The sequence below is a fragment of the Salmo salar genome, unplaced genomic scaffold, assembly GCF_905237065.1.
Source record: "Salmo salar unplaced genomic scaffold, Ssal_v3.1, whole genome shotgun sequence".
Taxonomy (NCBI): Eukaryota; Metazoa; Chordata; class Actinopteri; order Salmoniformes; family Salmonidae; genus Salmo; species Salmo salar.
Genome location: NW_025547132.1, coordinates 44,999 through 56,160, shown reverse-complemented (window position 1 = coordinate 56,160; position 11,162 = coordinate 44,999). Strand labels below are relative to the sequence as shown.

The following is an 11,162-nucleotide window of genomic DNA, read 5'->3' as shown; positions in this document are numbered from 1 at the left end:
CCCCTAGCCCCATCTCCAAGCCCAACACCTGTTTCCATCCATAACCCCTAGCCCCATCTATAGCCCTATTCCCTAGCCCCATCTATAACCCTATTCCCTAGCCCCATCTCCAGTTTCCATCTCCACCCCTAGCCCCATCTCCAGCCATAACCCCTAGCCCCATCTATAGCCCTATCCCCTAGCCCAATCTATAACCCTATTCCCTAGCCCCATCTCCAGTTTCCATCCCTAACCCCTAGCCCCATCTCCATCCCTAACCCCTAGCCCCATCTATAGCCCTATTCCCTAGCCCCATCTATAACCCTATTCCCTAGCCCCATCTCCAGTTTCCATCTCCACCCCTAGCCCCATCTCCATCCCTAACCCCTAGCCCCATCTATAGCCCTATTCCCTAGCCCCCATCTATAACCCTATTCCCTAGCCCCATCTCCAGTTTCCATCTCCACCCCTAGCCCCATCTCCAGCCATAACCCCTAGCCCCATCTCCACCTCCTAGCCCCATCTCCAGCCATAACCCTTAGTCCCATCTAGCCCCATCTCCAGCCATAACCCCTAGCCCCATCTCCACCTCCTAGCCCCATCTCCAGCCATAACCCTTAGTCCCATCTCCACCCCTAGCCCCGCCTCCACCCCCTAGCCCCGTCTCCACCCCTAACCCTTAGTCCCATCTCCACCCCTAGCCCCATCTCCACCCCTAGCCCCATCTCTAGCCCCAACCCCTGTTTCCAGCCATAACCCCTAGCCCCATCTCCAACCCCAACCCCTGTTTCCAGCCATAACCCCTAGCCCCATCTCCACCCCTAGCCCCATCTCCAAGCCCAACACCTGTTTCCATCCATAACTCCTAGCCCCATCTATAGCCCTATTCCCTAGCCCCATCTATAACCCTATTCCCTAGCCCCATCTCCAGTTTCCATCTCCTACCCCAGCCCCATCTCCAGCCATAACCCCTAGCCCCATCTATAGCCCCTATCCCCTAGCCCAATCTATAACCCTATTCCCTAGCCCCATCTCCAGTTTCCATCCCTAACCCCTAGCCCCATCTCCACCCCTAGCCCCATCTCCATCCCTAACCCCTAGCCCCATCTATAGCCCTATTCCCTAGCCCAATCTATAACCCTATTCCCTAGCCCCATCTCCAGTTTCCATCCCTAACCCCTAGCCCCATCTCCATCCCTAACCCCGCCTCCACCCCTAGCCCCGTCTCCACCTAGCCCCGCCTCCACCCCCTAGCCCCGTCTCCACCCCCTAGCCCCGCCTCCACCCCTAGCCCCGTCTCCACCCCTAGCCCCGCCTCCACCCCCTAGCCTCGTCTCCACCCCTAGCGCCGCCTCCACCCCCTAGCCCCCGTCTCCACCCCCCTAGCCCCGCCTCCACCCCTAGCCCCGTCTCCACCCCTAACCCTTAGTCCCATCTCCACCCCTAGCCCCATCTCCACCCCTAGCCCCATCTCTAGCCCCAACCCCTGTTTCCAGCCATAACCCCTAGCCCCATCTCCAACCCCAACCCCTGTTTCCAGCCATAACCCCTAGCCCCATCTCCACCCCTAGCCCCATCTCCAAGCCCAACACCTGTTTCCATCCATAACTCCTAGCCCCATCTATAGCCCTATTCCCTAGCCCCATCTATAACCCTATTCCCTAGCCCCATCTCCAGTTTCCATCTCCTACCCCAGCCCCATCTCCAGCCATAACCCCTAGCCCCATCTATAGCCCTATCCCCTAGCCCAATCTATAACCCTATTCCCTAGCCCCATCTCCAGTTTCCATCCCTAACCCCTAGCCCCATCTCCACCCCTAGCCCCATCTCCATCCCTAACCCCTAGCCCCATCTATAGCCCTATTCCCTAGCCCAATCTATAACCCTATTCCCTAGCCCCATCTCCAGTTTCCATCCCTAACCCCTAGCCCCATCTCCATCCCTAACCCCGCCTCCACCCCCTAGCCCCGTCTCCACCTAGCCCCGCCTCCACCCCCTAGCCCCGTCTCCACCCCTAGCCCCGCCTCCACCCCTAGCCCCGTCTCCACCCCTAGCCCCGCCTCCACCCCCTAGCCTCGTCTCCACCCCTAGCGCCGCCTCCACCCCCTAGCCCCGTCTCCACCCCCTAGCCCCGCCTCCACCCCCTAGCCCCGTCTCCACCCCTAGCCCCGCCTCCACCCCTAGCCCCGTCTCCACCCCTAGCCCCGCCTCCACCCCCTAGCCCCGTCTCCACCCCTAACCCTTAGTCCCATCTCTCACCCCTAGCCCCATCTCCACCCCTAGCCCCATCTCTAGCCCCAACCCCTGTTTCCAGCCATAACCCCTAGCCCCATCTCCAACCCCAACCCCTGTTTCCAGCCATAACCCCTAGCCCCATCTCCACCCCTAGCCCCATCTCCAAGCCCAACACCTGTTTCCATCCATAACCCCTAGCCCCATCTATAGCCCTATTCCCTAGCCCCATCTATAACCCTATTCCCTAGCCCCATCTCCAGTTTCCATCTCCACCCCTAGCCCCATCTCCAGCCATAACCCCTAGCCCCATCTATAGCCCTATCCCCTAGCCCAATCTATAACCCTATTCCTAGCCCCATCTCCAGTTTCCATCCCTAACCCCTAGCCCCATCTCCATCCCTAACCCCTAGCCCCATCTATAGCCCTATTCCCTAGCCCCATCTATAACCCTATTCCCTAGCCCCATCTCCAGTTTCCATCTCCACCCCTAGCCCCATCTCCATCCCTAACCCCTAGCCCCATCTATAGCCCTATTCCCTAGCCCCATCTATAACCCTATTCCCTAGCCCCATCTCCAGTTTCCAGCTCCACCCCTAGCCCCATCTCCAGCCATAACCCCTAGCCCCATCTCCACCTCCTAGCCCCATCTCCAGCCATAACCCTTAGTCCCATCTAGCCCCATCTCCAGCCATAACCCCTAGCCCCATCTCCACCTCCTAGCCCCATCTCCAGCCATAACCCTTAGTCCCATCTCCACCCCTAGCCCCGCCTCCACCCCCTAGCCCCGTCTCCACCCCTAACCCTTAGTCCCATCTCCACCCCTAGCCCCATCTCCACCCCTAGCCCCATCTCTAGCCCCAACCCCTGTTTCCAGCCATAACCCCTAGCCCCATCTCCAACCCCAACCCCTGTTTCCAGCCATAACCCCTAGCCCCATCTCCACCCCTAGCCCCATCTCCAAGCCCAACACCTGTTTCCATCCATAACTCCTAGCCCCATCTATAGCCCTATTCCCTAGCCCCATCTCCAGTTTCCATCTCCTACCCCAGCCCCATCTCCAGCCATAACCCCTAGCCCCATCTATAGCCCTATCCCCTAGCCCAATCTATAACCCTATTCCCTAGCCCCATCTCCAGTTTCCATCCCTAACCCCTAGCCCCATCTCCACCCCTAGCCCCATCTCCATCCCTAACCCCTAGCCCCATCTATAGCCCTATTCCCTAGCCCAATCTATAACCCTATTCCCTAGCCCCATCTCCAGTTTCCATCCCTAACCCCTAGCCCCATCTCCATCCCTAACCCCTAGCCCCATCTATAGCCCTATTCCCTAGCCCCATTTATAACCCTATTCCCTAGCCCCATCTCCAGTTTCCATCCCTAACCCCTAGCCCCATCTCCACCCCTAGCCCCATCTCCATCCCTAACCCCTAGCCCCATCTATAGCCCTATTCCCTAGCCCCATCTATAACCCTATTCCCTAGCCCCATCTCCAGTTTCCATCTCCACCCCTAGCCCCATCTCCATCCCTAACCCCTAGCCCCATCTATAGCCCTATTCCCTAGCCCCATCTATAACCCTATTCCCTAGCCCCATCTCCAGTTTCCATCTCCACCCCTAGCCCCATCTCCAGCCATAACCCCTAGCCCCATCTCCACCTCCTAGCCCCATCTCCAGCCATAACCCTTAGTCCCATCTAGCCCCATCTCCAGCCATAACCCCTAGCCCCATCTCCACCTCCTAGCCCCATCTCCAGCCATAACCCTTAGTCCCATCTCCACCCCTAGCCCCATCTCCACCCCTAGCCCCATCTCCAGCCATAACCCCTAGCCCCATCTCCAGCCATAACCCCTAGCCCCATCTCCACCTCCTAGCCCCATCTCCAGCCATAACCCTTAGTCCCATCTCCACCCCTAGCCCCGCCTCCACCCCTAGCCCCATCTCCACCCCTAGCCCCATCTCCACCCCTAGCCCCATCTCCACCCCTAGCCCCATCTCCAGCCATAACCCCTAGCCCCATCTATAACCCTATTCCCTAGCCCCATCTATAACCCTATTCCCTAGCCCCATCTCCATCCCTAACCCCAACCCCTGTTTCCAATCCTAACCCGTTTCGTCTCCTGACAGAGGAAGAGGCAGATTAAATGAGCCGTATTACATCTGCAGCTAGATGAGCAATTTAACAGAGAGAGAGAGTTTATCCTCTCCACCATTCAACAGTGTTTCTGGTTTCTAAAGATCTCAGCCTCCTTCACAGCAACACGGTTTGTTCACTCCAACCACATCATCATATTTCTCTAATGCACATCACATTCAAGCTGCCATTCAGGTTGAAATTATTAACACTCCTTTTCAACCCACTAAGAGGATAGAGTGATAGAAGTTTGAGAGAGAGAGAAAGTGAAAAAGAGAGAGAGAGAGAGAGAGAAATAGAGGGAGAGAGAGAGAGAGAAATAGAGAGAGAGATGGAGAGAGAGAGAGAGAGAGAGAGAGAGAGAGAGAGAGAGAGAGATGGAGAGACAGAGAGAGAGATAGAGAGAGAGATGGAGAGAGAGAGGAGAACTTCATGCAGAGACACACACACAGCTAGTGATCTGAGTTAATACATTATAAACCCTGACATATAATCCAATGCAGAAATGATTCCAGTACATTTAGCAGTCCCTGGCAGATGAAGGTTAGAACCATTATGGAGAAGCAGTTCTTCTTTTCCGGGTGCCAGTAAGAGAAGAATAGTCTCATCAGCCTCAATGAGCAGGGTTTTTTTTTAATGCTCCCTGCTCTGCCACCTCTCTCACACAGCATCAAAATGGCAAGGCACCTGCAGGAATATAAAGTGCTGTTTTTTATGACCGTTTAAAAAAAATTAAAAATGAAATGTCTTTACTGTTCTTATATCTCTGAGACGCCATATTACCTAGAAGAAGGGTTGACCTCTCTCCCCTCATCCCTCTCTGCTCTCATCCCTCTCTCCTCTCATCCATCTCTCTCCTCATCCCTCTCTCCTCTCATCCCTCTCTGCTCTCATCACTCTCTCCCCTCTCTCCCCTCATCCCTCTCCCCATCCCCTCTCTCCCCTCATCCCTCTCTGCTCTCATCCCTCTCTCCCATCATCCCTCTCCCCTCATCCCTCTCTGCTCTCATCCCTCTCTCTCCCCATCCCTCTCTCCCCTCATCCCTCTCTGCTCTCATCCCTCTCTCTCCTCATCCCTCTCTCCCCTCATCCCTCTCTGCTCTCATCCCTCTCTCCCCTCATCCGTCTCTCTCCTCATCCCTCTCTCCTCTCATCCCTCTCTCCCCTCATCCCTCTCTGCTCTCATCCCTCTCTCCCCTCATCCGTCTCTCTCCTCATCCCTCTCTCCTCTCATCCCTCTCTGCTCTCATTCCTCTCTCCCCTCATCCCTCTCTGCTCTCATCCCTCTCTCTCCCCATCCCTCTCTCCCCTCATCCCTCTCTGCTCTCATCCCTCTCTCCCCTCATCCTTCTCTGCTCTCATCCCTCTCTCCCCTCATCCCTCTCTGCTCTCATCCCTCTCTCTCCCCATCCCTCTCTCCCCTCATCTCTCTCTGCTCTCATCCCTCTCTCCCCTCATCCTTCTCTGCTCTCATCCCTCTCTCCAATCATCCCTCTCTGCTCTCATCCTCTCTCTCCCCATCCCTCTCTCCCTCATCCCTCTCTCCCCTCATCCCTCTCTGCTCTCATCCTCTCTCCCATCATCCCTCTCCCCTCATCCCTCTCTGCTCTCATCCCTCTCTCTCCCCATCCCTCTCTCCCCTCATCCCTCTCTGCTCTCATCCCTCTCTCTCCTCATCCCTCTCTCCCTCATCCCTCTCTGCTCTCATCCCTCTCTCCCCTCATCCGTCTCTCTCCTCATCCCTCTCTCCTCTCATCCTCTCTCCCCTCATCCCTCTCTGCTCTCATCCCTCTCTCTCCCCATCCCTCTCTCCCCTCATCCCTCTCTCCCCTCATCCCTCTCTGCTCTCATCCCTCTCTCCCCTCATCCCTCTCTGCTCTCATCCCTCTCTCCCCTCATCCCTCTCCCCATCCCTCTCTCCCTCATCCCTCTCTCCCCTCATCCCTCTCTGCTCTCATCCCTCTCTCCCCTCATCCCTCTCTCTCCTCATCCCTCTCTGCTTTCATCCCTCTCTCCCATCATCCCTCTCCCCTCATCCCTCTCTGCTCTCATCCCTCTCTCTCCCCATCCCTCTCTCCCCTCATCCCTCTCTGCTCTCATCCCTCTCCCTCATCCCTCTCCCCATCCCTCTCTCCCCTCATCCCTCTCTCCCCATCCCTCTCGCCCCTCTCTGCTCTCATCCCTCTCTCCCATCATCCCTCTCCCCTCATCCCTCTCTGCTCTCATCCCTCTCTCTCCCCATCCCTCTCTCCCCTCATCCCTCTCTGCTCTCATTCCTCTCCCTCCCCACCTCTCTCTCCCCTCATCCCTCTCTCCCCTCATCCCTCTCTGCTCTCATCCCTCTCTCCCCTCATCCTCTCTGCTCTCATCCCTCTCTCCCCTCATCCCTCTCTGCTCTCATCCCTCTCTGCTCTCATCCCTCTCTCCTCATCCCTCTCCCCTCATCCCTCTCTCCCCTCATCCCTCTCTGCTCTCATCCCTCTCTGCTCTCATCCCTCTCTCCTCATCCCGCTCCCCTCATCCCTCTCTCCCCATCCCTCTCTCCCCTCATCCCTCTCTCCCCTCATCCCTCTCCCCTCTCTCCCCATCCCTCTCCCCTCATCCCTATCCCATCATCCCTCTCTCCCCTCATCCCTCTCCCCTCTCTCCCCATCCCTATCCCCTCTCCCCTCATCCCTCCCTGCTCTCATCCCTCTCTCTCCTCATCCCTCTCTCCCCACAAACGGTAATAATTAGACCAATGGGAATGATCCCCACCTGCTCATTACGACGCCACGGCCTCAGAGCAGAGAGGAAACCAAAAGAGACTGTCCTCAATAGGTTTATAGCACTTATACCTTCAGTTAGTGATTTCTGAGGTAAAAGCGTATTTGAATGAGAGTTTATATTTTATTTAACCTTTATTCATCCAGGTTTAGTCTCCTTGAGAGACCTGGTTCAACCAAGACATCAGCAGGGGAGATATCAGACATAACAATTTACAGACATCGATACACCATAAACAGATGTTTTTGTCGTAGACACACAAACGCTACAATTACAGAAACATACAAACGTCATAGACAAATAAAAAATCTGTCATATGTACCACAGCATCAAGTCCTAACGAGCCCCGTGTGGCTCAGCTGGTAGAGCATGGTGTTTACAACGCCAGGGTTGTGGGTTCGATTCCCACGGGGGGACCAGTACGGAGAAAAAACATTTTATGAAATGTATGCATTCACTACTGTAAGTCGCTCTGGATATGAGCGTCTGCTAAATGACTTAAATGTAAATGACAATCACATTCCTCAGAAACATGTGAGTCAACCAAATTGTAGTAGGTGGGGGTCCTAGCCACACCCTGATTCAGAAGGAGTTTTAAAGCCATCCAATCATCAGCTGAATCAAATGTATTTATAAAGCCCTTCTTACATCAGCTGATATCCCAAAGTGCTGTACAGAAACCCAGCCTAAAACCCCCAAAACAGCAAACAATGCAGGTGTAGAAGCACGGTGGCTAGGAAAAACTCCCTAGAAAGGCCAGAACCTAGGAAGAAACCTAGAGAGGAACCAGGCTATGAGGGGGTGGCTAGGAAAAACTCCCTAGAAAGGCCAAAACCTAGGAAGAAACCTAGAGAGGAACCAGGCTATGAGGGGGTGGCTAGGAAAAACTCCCTAGAAAGGCCAAAACCTAGAGAGGAACCAGGCTATGAGGGGTGGCTAGGAAAAACTCCCTAGAAAGGCCAAAACCTAGAGAGGAACCAGGCTATGAGGGGTGGCTAGGAAAAACTCCCTAGAAAGGCCAGAACCTAGGAAGAAACCTAGAGAGGAACCAGGCTAATGAGGGGGTGGCTAGGAAAAACTCCCTAGAAAGGCCAGAACCTAGGAAGAAACCTAGAGAGGAACCAGGCTATGAGGGGTGACCAGTCCTCTTCTGGCTGTGCCGGGTGGAGATTATAACAGAACATGGCCAAGATGTTCAAATGTTCATAAATGACCAGCAGGGTCAGATAATAATAATCCTAGTAGTTGTCGAGAGGGCAACAAGTCAGTAACTTCCTTTAGCTCACCCAGTATTCCGTTTTATTATGATTTCAGCGGGTTCATCTGAGAACCAAAGGATCTTCTCTGCCCTTCATTCTGTATTGGTTGAAAGCGGCTTGTTTTATAATATCCTGGAATGCTGGAATGTGGAAGTAAGAAAAAACTAATTTAACATCAGGGATGAATTGAACTCTATTCTAGGTAACGTTAAAAACATAATGTAAAAGAAAAACAAAACCCTGATAATCAAACTAATTCCACTTTCTTAGTTCTTTTGTATATTTTTTTAAATTTAACTTTTATTTAACTAGTCTGTTTTATGTGGTTCGGGGTTCGTTGGGATATGTGTTTATGTAAGAGGGGTGTTTGTTTAGAGTGTTCCGGGGTTTTTGGTCTATGTCCTTAGGTTAGTGTTTTTTCTATGTTCAGTCTAGGTTTTCTACTTCTATGTTTAGGGTTTGTTGATTGACCTTCCATTGGAGGCAGCTGTTCCTCGTTGCCTCTGATTGAAGGTCCTATTGTATAGGGGGTGTTTAATGCTATAGGGGTTTGTGGGTAGCTGTTTCCTGGTTAGTGTCGTTCGTTGTTTTTAGTATACGTGATTTGTTAGGTTTTTACCTTCTTTCGATTTAATAAAGAAGATTAGTATACACATTCCTGCTGCACCTTTACGACGCCCCGTTACACGCTGGGCCAATTGTGCACCGCCTTATGGGACTCCCAATCACGGCCGGTTGTGATACAGCCTGGAATCGAACCAGGGTCTGTAGTGACGCCTCTAGCACTAAAGATGCAGTGCCTTACGCAGCGGTGATGATACGAGAAGGTAATTTAGGGAATTGTACCATCCTTTACACAGGTAACTGTGTAAAAAAAGATCAATCAAAGACAATTTCAGAGGACACGTTGAATTCAACTTTCAAAATAAAATGTTATAGCTCCAACAGTGCAGTAATATCTAACTAAATGCTTGTGTTCCCAGCTCCAACAGTGCAGTAATATCTAACTAAATGCTTGTGTTCCCAGCTCCAACAGTGCAGTAATATCTAACTAAATGCTTGTGTTTCTAGCTCCAACAGTAATATCTAACTAAATGCTTGTGTTTCTAGCTCCAACAGTGCAGTAATATCTAACTAAATGCTTGTGTTCCCAGCTCCAACAGTAATATCTAACTAAATGCTTGTGTTCCCAGCTCCAACAGTAATATCTAACTAAATGCTTGTGTTTCCAGCTCCAACAGTAATATCTAACTAAATGCTTGTGTTCCCAGCTCCAACAGTAGTATCTAACTAAATGCTTGTGTTCCCAGCTCCAACAGTAATATCTAACTAAATGCTTGTGTTTCTAGCTCCAACAGTGCAGTAATATCTAACTAAATGCTTGTGTTCCTAGCTCCAACAGTAATATCTAACTAAATGCTTGTGTTCCTAGCTCCAACAGTAATATCTAACTAAATGCTTGTGTTCCTAGCTCCAACAGTAATATCTAACTAAATGCTTTTGTTCCTAGCTCCAACAGTAATATCTAACTAAATGCTTGTGTTTCTAGCTCCAACAGTGCAGTAATATCTAACTAAATGCTTGTGTTTCCAGCTCCAACAGTAATATCTAACTAAATGCTTGTGTTCCCAGCTCCAAGAGTAGTATCTAACTAAATGCTTGTGTTTCCAGCTCCAGCAGTAATATCTAACTAAATGCTTTTGTTCCTAGCTCCAACAGTAATATCTAACTAAATGCTTGTGTTTCTAGCTCCAACAGTGCAGTAATATCTAACTAAATGCTTGTGTTTCCAGCTCCAACAGTAATATCTAACTAAATGCTTGTGTTCCCAGCTCCAAGAGTAGTATCTAACTAAATGCTTGTGTTTCTAGCTCCAACAGTGCAGTAATATCTAACTAAATGCTTGTGTTCCTAGCTCCAACAGTAATATCTAACTAAATGCTTGTGTTCCTAGCTCCAACAGTAATATCTAACTAAATGCTTGTGTTCCTAGCTCCAACAGTAATATCTAACTAAATGCTTTTGTTCCTAGCTCCAACAGTAATATCTAACTAAATGCTTGTGTTTCTAGCTCCAACAGTGCAGTAATATCTAACTAAATGCTTGTGTTTCCAGCTCCAACAGTAATATCTAACTAAATGCTTGTGTTCCCAGCTCCAAGAGTAGTATCTAACTAAATGCTTGTGTTTCCAGCTCCAGCAGTAATATCTAACTAAATGCTTGTGTTTCCAGCTCCAACAGTACAGTAGTATCTAACTAAATGCTTGTGTTCCCAGCTCCAACAGTAATATCTAACTAAATGCTTGTGTTTCTAGCTCCAACAGTAATATCTAACTAAATGCTTGTGTTTCTAGCTCCAACAGTAATATCTAACTAAATGCTTGTGTTCCCAGCTCCAACAGTAATATCTAACTAAATGCTTGTGTTTCTAGCTCCAACAGTAATATCTAACTAAATGCTTGTGTTTCTAGCTCCAACAGTAATATCTAACTAAATGCTTGTGTTCCCAGCTCCAACAGTAATATCTAACTAAATGCTTGTGTTTCTAGCTCCAACAGTGCAGAAATATCTAACTAAATGCTTGTGTTTCTAGCTCCAACAGTGCAGTAATATCTAACTAAATGCTTGTGTTTCTAGCTCCAACAGTGCAGTAATATCTAACTAAATGCTTGTGTTTCTAGCTCCAACAGTGCAGTAATATCTAACTAAATGCTTGTGTTTCCAGCACCAACAGTAATATCTAACTAAATGCTTGTGTTCCCAGCTCCAACAGTAGTATCTAACTAAATGCT

At 50.8% G+C, this 11,162-nt stretch overlaps 1 non-coding gene across 1 annotated transcript; it reads left to right on the top strand.

Annotated features, from left to right (window-relative positions):
- Nucleotides 1–7,454: 7,454 nt before the first annotated feature.
- On the top strand, nucleotides 7,455–7,530 carry trnav-uac (transfer RNA valine (anticodon UAC)). The gene has a single exon. It is a non-coding gene; the product is annotated as a tRNA-Val (tRNA).
- The last annotated feature ends 3,632 nt before the right edge of the window (nucleotides 7,531–11,162 follow it).